The sequence below is a fragment of the Ammodytes marinus genome (genome assembly GCF_949987685.1).
Source record: "Ammodytes marinus genome assembly, chromosome: 16".
Taxonomy (NCBI): Eukaryota; Metazoa; Chordata; class Actinopteri; order Uranoscopiformes; family Ammodytidae; genus Ammodytes; species Ammodytes marinus.
This window is the reverse complement of record NC_137220.1, coordinates 16425496-16437468: the sequence shown is the minus strand read 5'-3', so window position 1 is coordinate 16437468 and position 11973 is coordinate 16425496. Positions and strand designations below refer to the sequence as shown.

Sequence of the window (11973 nt, the reverse complement as noted above, 5' to 3'; positions counted from 1 at the left end):
ATCCTGTAATTCAGTACAAAAAACTTCACATTGGTTATCACATGTGTTTCATTTGAAACTAGAATTGCAATTCCTTGAAGAAATTGCGGTGTGAATGCTGACGCTGATGCTGAAGCTGATGCTGAATTTGACCCTTCACTGCTGAATGTTGATGAAGAACGAAGGATGAATATATCTGAATCAACAGAATGATTGAATGATACAATGTATGAAAAATGAATGAAAAATGAATGAATTATGACCTTGAAATTTGACCTCTAAACTACTCTGAGGTCATAATTGAGTCATAATAAACATCTGTGCAAAGTTAAAAGAAAATCCGTGTAAGTCTAAAATGTAGCTGTAACCGGGGCTTGAACCGCCAACTTTTAGTTCAGGGTAAACAATAAATAAAATTGTTCGGGGTAAACAGCTCTACCTCATGTGTCATCTACACTTAGCATGAGACATGTTCCACTTCACACAATGATATAAGTAGAAAATGTTATTCCACAAGCTGGATTCAATCCTGTGATTTTCTGATTACAAGACCAAGGCTTTAACCACTATACCACCAATCCTGTGCTAAAAACAGAGACCAGGTCTAATTTATAAAGAAACCTATATATTCCTATGGTGCTATATATTCCAAACTGCTACTTCTATCTCGCAAACCGTGAGTCTGAAAGACTTGCCCTCGTCAGACGGAAACGGGAAGAAACATAGTGAGACACTAGTTTGTTCAGTGTTTATTTCTCACCATAAAATAAAATTTCACTACATCATTATTTTAAACCGCAATATTTAAATTTGATAACTAAAAGAACCTTGTATTTTTTCAGACCTTTTTTGCTATCACTTTACCTTCATGTCCCAGTTATTTTATGATAAACCTGTACACAGAACATTTCAGAAAGGATATTGATGATAATCTTATTGACCTCTTAAGATAGAGTGGTGTAATCAAATCAACAGGTGTAAAAAATGTTCGTTCCAATATATGTTACATTGTAGGCTACCCTCTATGCATATATGCAAACATATACAAATGCATTGAGACATTGAATAATGCCCACCTTCAAAGTAAATCAGATAAAGTCTGTTGGAATATTTCTGTTAATTCACCATTTATTAAAATGTTATTGTTACATGAAAAATGTTAACCCCATAGAAAAAGGAAAATATAAAAGTCTGCCGATATAATATTTACAGCCTTACACCCTCAAAGCATGTCAGGAAAAACTTCTTAAAAACCTTTATCAGGAAAAAAAAAAAATTGAAGAAACCTTTAGGTAGGCCAAGTCTTTGAGAGATCCCCTACCAGGACGACTGCGTGTGACAGACTAGTTAATGTTTGAATCTGTGATTGTCTGAAAGTCTTGTGCACAGTGTAGCTAATGTGGATGACACAATGTGTATCTTTGTACGGTGGTTAGCGGAAAGGAAACTGTCTCTTCTTCAAGTCATTCTTCCAGTGGCCAGATGATGAAGGGCAGCGACTGTTTCTGTTGAGCAGATGGACTCCCAAAGGAAATTGCTGTAGAGAAGATCAACAACAGAAAAATGTTTTACAATAAGACCAAATAACCAAATATGCATTTAATCACTTACATAAGAAGCAAGGTCAAATCTTATAAGTATCTTCTTACATGCTCAGTAAAGAGTTGTGGAGCCGCACTGCCTGCCCCTTATCTGCTTTTCCTCAGTCCATATGATTCTCTCCTATGGGATGGTTGGTCATGTGGCCATCTGGATGGACAGCTAACAGGAAGCATCTTTTTTTTGTTGAGTTGAGGACTCCAGGATACTGCTGCAGAAGACTCTCAGAGTAGTTTGCTGTAAAGATGAGGGGTAAATGTTATAATAAAACATTAATTAAATCACTTGTAGAACACACAAGTTCAAATGTTTGCGTAAAAAAGCATTAAATATAATCTACTTACGTTTTTGAAGCAGAGAGTTGAAGTGTCTTTTACTGCCTTGAGTTGACCTCTCCATGGTGCTGACGACTCAGCCTGGCACAGATCAAGTGAGAAAAAATCAGAAGCAATTGATCATTTCATGTTTTTCACATTGTGAGTGTCACTGATGGTTTGAGGTACAGGTACATTAGATAAAGAAAGTTTACTTACAAAATGCTTTGTTCCAGGTCAAGATGACCACTCGGGTTGATTGCCACTAGATTTTCCTGTTGCCCCAGTCTCACCATGTTTCCTCGATGCAGATCCATCACAACCGCCTCTCAGCCTGAAACCAAACCCAAATGTGCATTCTATGTTACTTACAATGAATACTGCGGACAGTGACAACAACCAAATCAGCATAGACATGCAGAGGATTTTAATACAACACTAATATAAAAAAATATGTAGTCACATACATGGCACTGTTCCAGAGAACTATGAAGGGCTTTGCAGACATCTGTGGTTGGTCTCTCTGCCTTGAGTAGATGTCTGTCAGGTCTGCTGTGAAGCCCAATGTTGGTGTTTCTAGAACTCTGGTGTAACTTCTGAGCTGAGGGGCCTCCCGAGTGACAACTGTGGGGCACTTATGTAGACAAATATACAGACAAAAAAGAAATGTATTAAATAGCAGTAATGTAGAGTGCAGCAGGAGCAATAATGAATCATTACAACTTCCCGCAATTACTGATAATGATCAAAGTTATGCCTTAGTTACCAGCACTTACTTGTAGTTTCCTGTCCACTTCTCAGGACTGCCATTATATTTTATATGTATAAATATATATGTATATATATATATATATTGGGAGAATTGTTTATTCACAATTTAAAAGGGTCGACCATTTTTCAATACGTAGTAGTTGGATTATTTAAGCTTTGCCACCCACAATATAATTGAATATTTAGTCATCGGTTGCAAATGACGCTGGTTGGATATTGGTTGAATGAAGTTTAGGGGAAGAAGTATGAGTGAGAAGAAGCGATTTTAAATGTTGCATCATTTTTAATGAAATGTTGACGAATTTTGAAGTTAGGATTTATTTTGAAAATGTTGAAGAAAAGCAGACGTGGTGAAGTTGTTGAAGATCTTAAAGTTTGAATGAAGTTTCTAGAATGAAGCATGTTGATATTTATCTTGAGTGAGATTGTCCCTCCATCCCACCCTCCCTCCCAGCCTGTAAAAGGCTGGAACAGCCGAAGCAGATTTTACAGCTTGGCTGACAAGGACAATCCCACCCACAAATGTATTAGTTTTTTTTTTATTTAGTATTTTTCTGGATTAAGTTTTGTTCAAGTAATATGTTATGTTAAGTAATAAGTCGATTTACAATCATCAATGCATTACACAATACTTAGTTTTGTTAAACTTAGCAATGGTTACCCAGGTTATATACTCTCAATTTACATTTCCAATATTTCTGAGGTAATCGTACAGTACACAGGATTGTGGTAACTGTAGTAAGTTTGGAGCAAGCCAGAATGCAGACAGCACTGTGGTCGAGAGATGTAAATGTGGTCCAAGAGTGTATTTTTGTCGGTGGTAGCGGCTGTGATAAGTTGCTCGTAACCTTTTGACTGAAACAGTTCAAGGATCGGCTTGCTTGCTCCGGACAACAGATTTTCATTAAAATCTCCGCAGACTATGATTGGATGATGAGCCATAATTTCTAGCGAATCCAAGAGGCTTTGCAAGTTGGAAAGGAATGAGTGTATGCTGTAGCTTGGAGGCTTGTAAACAGCAGCGATCAGCGCATTGAATGGGGCTTCAAGCTTGACAACTGTAAACTCAATGTCAGTAGCATTGTGTACGTACTGCTTTTCACGGACTTGTATATGGTCTTTTACATAGATAGCGACTCCGCCACCATTTTTGCGAACCATGTCAGGAAAGTTTGTGTACGAGACATTTCGGTTGCGATTGAACATCTTGTACCCTTGTAAATGGAGACTTTGAGCGACAAATGATCCTTGTAAGTGAGTTTCTGTTAGACACAGGACATCAGCAAGGTGAAGTTCATGGTGACTCTTGATATCAGCGATGTGAGACGGAAGTCCTTCTGTGTTGTGGTGGATGACGGTGAGAATATCTGGCCTGTTTAATGTCGCTGTGACATTCAGTAGAGGCATTAAATGTTCAAATGAAGCTTCTGCCATGGCTGCAAGACCTATTTTGACTTGTGGATTAGCATATATTTTTGTCTCATCAAAATCTAGAATATGAAGTCCACTGAGGGAAGTAACTCTGCTGAGAGCAACATAGGCCATGCCTGGCTCAAAGATGCTTTTTAGTGAGACTGCGGCGGAGGACCTTGTCATGCCTTGAACCTTGTGTATTGTACAAGCAAACGCAAGTTTTAAAGGAAACTGCCTGCGGACCACTCCCTTTTGCTTCAGTTTTTCTTCATCTCTATCAATGTACACAATATTATCAGCTGCACTGATATTGCTGGGATTTCTTGCCACATCTAGTTCTAGTCCAAGTTTGTTGACGTGTGAAGCACTACCGCCATCACTGGTCACTATTTTCGCAATACATGCAAATGTTCCATTGCAGAGACCAGACTGCACGTTGATATTTCTTGTAAGCATGACACGAGCGCCTAAAGCAACTTTAATTGAGTCAGGTAACTCTTTATTGTCCCCTTTAAAAGGTGTAGCTTCTCTCGCCATTCTACCAGTTCTGGGATCTTTTCGATAGTCGTCTGCATCTATCTTTATGATGTCAGAGTGAAACCGCTCTAGTGATGTCGAATTATGTGCATCAACCTGTTTATTTGTAGCGAAGACGTGGAGTATGTCTTTTGGACAGTGTGCCGGATCAGCGACAGCCTGTGAAAGCAAAGCTTTGTCTTGGTTGGATAATGCCTCTTCCTTCTCTTTAACGCGGATGCGGTTCAGCATCTCAGCAAATGGGACGTCGTCTTTCTGACGCATAATCTCAGTCAACGTGATAATCTGAAATTGGTCGCGCCAGAGGTCGATCTGAGTTGGATCATAGACGCACAACGGTTTAGACTGTCGAACAGGAGGGAGCTGATTGAAATCACCCACGGCGAGGACACACATCCCACCGAAAGGTCTGTGATTTCCTTTGATTTGTTTCAATCTGGCATCGACATAGGCAAAGAGAGACTTTGAAACCATACTGATTTCATCAATTATGAGTATCTCTGCATTTGAAAGCTCTGCCCTGACTTCATCTAGTTTATTACCAAGACCATTGAACGGAGGCTTTAAACTTCTCGGCAGCTTTAGGAGACAATGCAATGTTGTGCCTGAAATGTTGAAAGCGGCGGTGCCAGTAAACGCGGTTAACAGGACGGTAGGTTTTGACATGTCCGATTCCTCTGCATTACGAGGAAGCCTAGACAATATTTTGGATGCTTCTGCGTGGATGCATTTGATAAGATGAGACTTGCCTGTTCCAGCACCACCGTTAATGAAATAGAAGAACGGTTCCACATTTAAACCACAGACGCGTTTTATGCTCCAGTCTCTGATGGCGTAGAAAACGGACGCTTGCTTTTGGTTTAAATTTTGATACATTTGCCGCAACATTGCGGGATCTATCTCAGGGGCTTCTCTCATGATGGCAACTTCTGGTCTGTTTTCTGTCCTCAGATTATAGTCTGGCACGTTCTCTTGCACGTTATCCTCATCAGCTGGTCTTGCTTCAAGTTCCTCAATGCATTCTAACCTTTGTAGTTCACATTCGGGAGCCAGATTACACCATTCGTTTATTATAACACCATTCTGTTCAAACTCTGCGATGGCACTATCAATGTCTTCCCTGTGTTTTTCATATTTTTCTCGGTTTCGTTTCACGACACAAGACACCATCTCAGGGCGCTCTGTACCTCGTATCCAAATGCCAGCACGTTCGTGGAAGGACTGGTTGGTGGGGTAGTGTATGGATTTTAGCTCCGTCTGTGCGCGATACGGGACGTAAAGCTTTAGTAATGTGCCGTGAAATTCCTCAGGATTCTTCTCCTGTGAGAAACAACGATATTTAATAACAGCGGGTTTACCGTTTGTTCTTCTCTGAACAAATCCCATCTCATTCAGTAGGGGCACTACGTTGGGACCTTTTGCCTGTTTGCCATAGACAATTCTACAAGTGGAAGCAAAATCGGCCAAGCACATTGCCTCAAAGTCTGGAGTTTCTGGTCTGCATTGGTACTTGTCAGGTAATCCGTTCATCCACAAATTAACAGAGTCTGGCGTTCTGTTCTCTAGGAAGGACATGGGGTAACTCATTTTTAGCGCGTTGTCATCAGTCTGTACAAATATGACCTGGCGTGAACACTGTTTCATGCGTAGACCACATGCACGGGCCACACACTCTTGAGCACTGACCTCTCTTTTCTTAGAGTATGCCTGCATTACCAGTTTCATCTCATCGCTCTCATTTACATTTTCATGACTTGAATTTTGAATCATTGATTTGAGGTATTCACTTAAACCGTGTTCAGCTTTGCTGATGTAGCTGCAGATGTACATGATACACGAGTAAGGGTTGAGAATGAACTGTATATCTAAATTAGCATCCCAGGCTTCAAGGAGGGCAGGATTGTATCCATTTACCCACGAGTCTTTTGGATCACGCTTTAGAACCACCTCACTTGCTTTGGCTTTAATACACAGGCATTCTATGTATTCCTCAACCGTGAGGTCACATGACGCCAACATCTGTTCTAAAGTCAGAGATGCGCTCTCAGCTACATCGTTTAACCGCTTTAGTGCGTTGAGCTTTCTTATTGCCACCAACTCTCTCTCATCTTCATCTTCCAATACTTTAGATCGTATTATCATGGTTTCTGGGGCTGGGATTTTAGGAAATCCAAAACGGCAGTTGGCATTGGAATATTTAACACATGTCTTTGAATGTGTTTTGCTGTGCATCTGAACTTCTGTAACTTTTTTGTGCAGTTCAGGTTGTGTGTTTGGATCAGGCAACTGAGCTGTGATGTATTTGGAAACGAAATCACAAACCGTCTGATCAGAGTCTTCTTCAAACACAGGAGCTCCTTCTACCCATACGAGACAGTGTATGTGTGGGCTTCCACGGTGCTGAAATTCCAATCTCAAAAACCAGTCCACCACTTTACCGATGGGTTGAGCGGGTGACAGTATCAAATCTCTGAACAGAGCCTCAACACGTTTGTCAAAAAGTCGCATAGAGGTCACCGGGTTTGATCTTAAGATGGACGCTTTCGCCTGCCAATCGAGTGCATCAAAATTCACTTGTTCGCCTTGTTGAGCTTTAATGGCTGTAATAACCTCTTTCCAGCGCATTTCAGCAGCAGAAAATGTAAGAAAGAATGTTGGCGTCCCCATCTGACGAATCATCGAGAATAAATCTTTGGTCGTCTTCTCCCAAAACGCGGGGGAGCCTCTGAGTGGTGTCATGAATCGGATTGCATCTTTGTTACGCACAAGTTTTTCAACCTCATGCTTGTTCTGCAACATTGCATTGGTTATTTTGCGACCATCTCGTGTAAAAGGTTTTGCTTTACGCAGCTGTATTGACATGCTGGAAGTGGCCTGATGTATCTCGCTTACAAACTGAGCGAAAAAGAGATAGTTTGTATCCCTAGCAAAACGGTCGTCCACACAGCAAAGTCTAGTTTTGAAATAACTGCAGGGTGTTATTGTTTTAAGACGATTTTCGTCTAGAGTGTTTTTACCAGTGGGAAACTGAACGGGAAAAGCCATTGCCTCTAGGTTAGGAGTTTTGAAAAAGCTTACTGGTTTGTTTCCCTCAGCGGGTGCAACCGAGTAGATTCCCTCACTAAAACTTAATATTTCATCTGTCAAATCAGTTGGTTGTAGACATGACTCGAGAGCAACGGCGCCATTAGGTTCATCACTCTCCTGTTCAATATTTTCAGACTGCTGCTGTGGTTGCTGACCATCAGACAACTGACTATTTGTATCCTGTTCATCGTTCTCAGAATCCATTTCTGCCTCAAAGAGTGCATCGTTCTCAAAGCTGTCAATTTCCATCATATCTTCAACATTATAGTCCGTATCATCCATGTTTTCCTCATCCGAGTCATTTGCTTCCTCATCAATTAATGGGTCACAAAGCTCTTCCTCATCTCGGATTGTTATGTCAGTGTACTGCGGATGGACCTCTTTTAGTTTGCACAAAGCCCTCACTAGTTTAGTCCATGTTACCGTTTGAAACAACTGATGGCCGGTATAGCACAATTTCCTCTTAAGCTTTACTCTCATCACCTGAGATTCACTTCTTAGTCTCGGTAAGGCATTTACCGTTTCTTGAACTTCTGATGGGACGCAGACCAGATTTCCACAAATCTGGCGTTGGCCACCCTTGGGAAGTGGGATAATTTTGGCAAATGCTATGCATTTGGAAATGAGATGCCTCTCCAAAATGTTCAAATCACAAAGTTCAGGGGGAATATCTGCTAGCTCTAGATTGTTAGCTATGGCAAGTGGTGGCATACTTCCAGTTTTAAGGTGCTCATGGCAAGTGTGACAGATCCACTCTTTTTTTCTTTCAGCTGGTACTGTGCATTTTTGAGCATTTTGACACTCATCAGTACAGACATGAACAAACTTCCCTGTCAGGCAGGTTTGAGCAACAAGTGGATTTGTATTGTACTTTGATCTATTGCAACATTTCACTTGATTTGGAAACAAAGATCGATGGCAGCACGTGCAGCCATGTATTGGGGCCTTTTTGATATTGGATCGAAAAACTTCTATGGCATCTCGCATCTGCATGTCTTCCATCGCATCTCTAATGAGACTGTCATCCATAGAATCTCTAATAGGACTGTCATCCCTTTGGTTTTGCCTTCTTTGCATGCGTCTGTATTTTTGTCTTACATTCATCGCACAATTCATGCGATGAGTGATTCCCAATGCACGATTGTTTTTGTATTTGTTTTTCATTTGTTGTCTCATTATTTGTTTCTGTTTAGATTGGAATGCTGGGTCGTTTGCATAACGATTAGTGATGTAAGATTTTTTTGTTTGTCTAACACCAGCATTTAAGTTATAGCAGGTGCGTATGTATGACCTGTGCTTCTGCTTAAAGCTTTCACTTTGTCTGTAGCGGTTGGTTATATACGTCCTCTGCTTCTGCTTAAAGCTTTCACTTTGTCTGTAGCGGTCGGTTATATACGTCCTCTGCTTCTGCTTAAAGCTTTCACTTTGTCTGTAACGATTCGTTATATAAAGCTTCTGCCTCTGCCGAAAGTTGGGGTCTTCTTGATAGCGAGAAGCTGTGATAGACATTTTGCGTTTTCGGTAACAGTTGTGATCATTGGAGTTGTTCCGTTTCCCTTTAGCATACATTTCTCTCTCTTTTCTTTTTTGTTTTGTTTGGCGAGATTCAACATTTATGACATTTGTTGCTTTTGCCTTCTGCAAAGCCATAGCTCTTCTTTTAAACTTTCTCCTTGCTTGTTTGGGAAGTTTAGATAGATTTGGTATAGCTCTGTGGTTATTTTCTGGATTACCTACTGTATAACATTCTGTTCCTGCAATGCTATGCACATCTATTAATTCATTTGAATCTGATGTAATGTCTGCACAGGGGGTATAGGCTGTGTCTGAGCATGATGGCAACAACATCTCAGTTTCAGGCTGTGTTACACTGGAAATAGTGTGAACGTTCTGCTCCCTCATGTGTGAAACTTCTGCATTTGCATCGACATGAGCCACATTTTCTTCTACAGAGATTTCCTCTACACTTTGAACAACCACATCTGATTGCATGTCAGCACAGGGTGTAGACTCTGTAACTGAGCTTGACGGCAAAGACATTTCAATGTCAGGCTGTGTAACACTGACCGTAGTGTTATCGATATGCCCCCTCGTGTGTAAAACAGCAGTGTCTGCATTAGAGTTTACGTGAACAACATTTTCATTCACAGAGGCTTCATCTACACTCTGAAAAAGCACAGGGATTAGTTCATAAGGAGCCTCTGGGCTGGTGCCTAACAAGGTAAAGATTGTGCAAAGTTTGGTTTGCAGATCTCTTAAATGGTTGAAAGTGAACATGACAGCTGTGCCAGTACTGTCTGGGCCAATGGGAAGGCCATCAGGTCGTCTTGTGTGTGGGTCAAAAAATCCATACCTTGCTTGCTGGTCTCGGAAAACAGCAATGAAGACATGGCTCATTACCAACAGAGCGAAGTTCACTCCAGATGTCAAGCACTGAAGTCCGTCTGAAAGGTTTAAGAAGTCGCCTTCTGCAGGAGTAGATGTAAACATTCCATACATTGAGTTACATTTTGTCATTATGTGATGCAGTCTGTAGCCACGTACAACCTCAGGAATTTCATCTCTATTCAAATGTCCATGAACTATCCTTCCATCTTTTATCAACTGTTCCACTGTTTCCACATACATTGAATAGCCACGATCTAAAACAAGATCAAGGTCTGCGCTTTTAAGGTGACTTAACTCGTGCAGGAAAGCTAAAAATGTTGCAGAGTTACAGGAGCACTGACTGTTGTTGGCATCATGATATGTATAATGGTTCTGGCTGCGGGATGCTAACACACATGTCACATTAGCATTAGAAGGCTCAGAAACATTTACCTCTCTGTTGCTGTAAGGATCAGAATGTTCCACAGGTTCAGCTTGTTTTGAGGATAGAAACTCACTTAACTTCAGCCAGCGTACTTTTGCAGCTCGACATTGCTTTCCTTTTCTTGGCATGGTCGCTGATTTGGGTACCCCAAGCTTTTCAAATGTTCAAAGTTCTCAAAAGGTTTGAGAAATGTTTGCTTATCAAAGGTTTTTTCTGAAAACGTTTGAGAAAGGTTTTTTCTCAAAAGGTTTGAGAAAGGTTTTTTCTCAAAAGGTTTGAGAAAGGTTTGCGTCAAAAAGTTTTGCTTCAAAAAAGGTTTGCGTCAAAAAGTTTTGCTTCAAAAAAGGTTTGCGTCAAAAAGATTTGCTTCAAAGGTTTTTTTTCTGCAAACTGACTAGTCTCAGACTCAGTCAGAGGTGAATAAAAGAAGAGAGAAATCTGGATTTTGATACAAGGGTAGAGAGAGCAAGCAAGCTTTGGGGAGGTAGATCTGAATGTCCCCGGGAATACTGACTAGTACTTCTCAGTCAGAGCGTGACACAGGGAGAGAGAAGACAGATTTAGCAGAGAGTACAGACAGAGCAGAAAGCGACCGCTTGCCCAGACTGTGAATCTGCAGCAAGAAGCGGACAAAAGGGTTGGGGGTTTGGATGGAAGAATCAGGGTACAAGACCAGGCGTCTGGAAAACAGAGAGTGGAAAACAATTATTCATTTGAAATACATTCTTCCTAGCAATTGCAGAAATAGTTGCCTAAATGCATGTAGGGCTGGCCATAATAGATCAAATATTCTATATTGTTTTGTTTTTACACTACAATACAATTAGTCAGCAAATTATCTTTATTTCATTGAGCAGTAACAGTCTTTTCCCTATGTTAAGGAACGGTGCTGCGCCACTGTTAAACAGCATTTAGTTAATGAATAGAGCGGGTGGGTGCCACCACATAAACTGCTGAACAACAGGTGATGGACTGAATACCTAGTGGGTCTATATGGCTGCCTATCATCCACGTCGCTCTCGGTTTCTCTGTTTGACAGCAGGGAGCGTATGTGAGAGAGACACACATACATTATCTGCAAACACACAGCCCGCTGCCAGCGACTTAACTCATTAGACTCTTATCAAAAAGCTGTTCATGAAGAACAGGTACAAATCAAGTGTAAATTGGTCCTGCTTTTCACTGTGGCGGGACGTCTTGGTAACTTCCTACTATCAGTACACTAGCGTGTTAAATTAAATAATAAGCTAATACACATGGCTGGCTCAGCGCTGTCATTGCACTGCCAGCCCCTGTAGCAGTAGTGGACAGGTGGTGGGACACTGAAGCAGTGATGCAGACATCATGCTTTGTTTGTGTATTATCTATCTCCACTCTTATCATGCGACACAATGAATCAATAATGAAACTTTTATAAATTGATGTTTATGGATTTGTTGATACAGTCCTAATTTTGTCCAT

At 40.9% G+C, this 11973-nt stretch overlaps 1 long non-coding RNA gene across 2 annotated transcripts; it reads right to left on the bottom strand.

The window, feature by feature from the left end:
• Positions 1-780: 780 nt before the first annotated feature.
• On the bottom strand, positions 781-10675 carry LOC307263534. Of its 2 annotated transcripts, XR_013845278.1 has the most exons (7): positions 10521-10675; positions 10054-10168; positions 2360-2526; positions 2112-2226; positions 1923-1994; positions 1629-1815; positions 781-1516 (listed from the first exon to the last, which is right to left on the bottom strand). It is a non-coding gene; the product is annotated as an uncharacterized lncRNA (long non-coding RNA). The 2 variants fall into 2 exon arrangements; XR_013845279.1 differs by lacking the exons at positions 10054-10168; positions 10521-10675 and having other exon boundaries at positions 2360-2968.
• Between the last annotated feature and the right edge of the window lie 1298 nt (positions 10676-11973).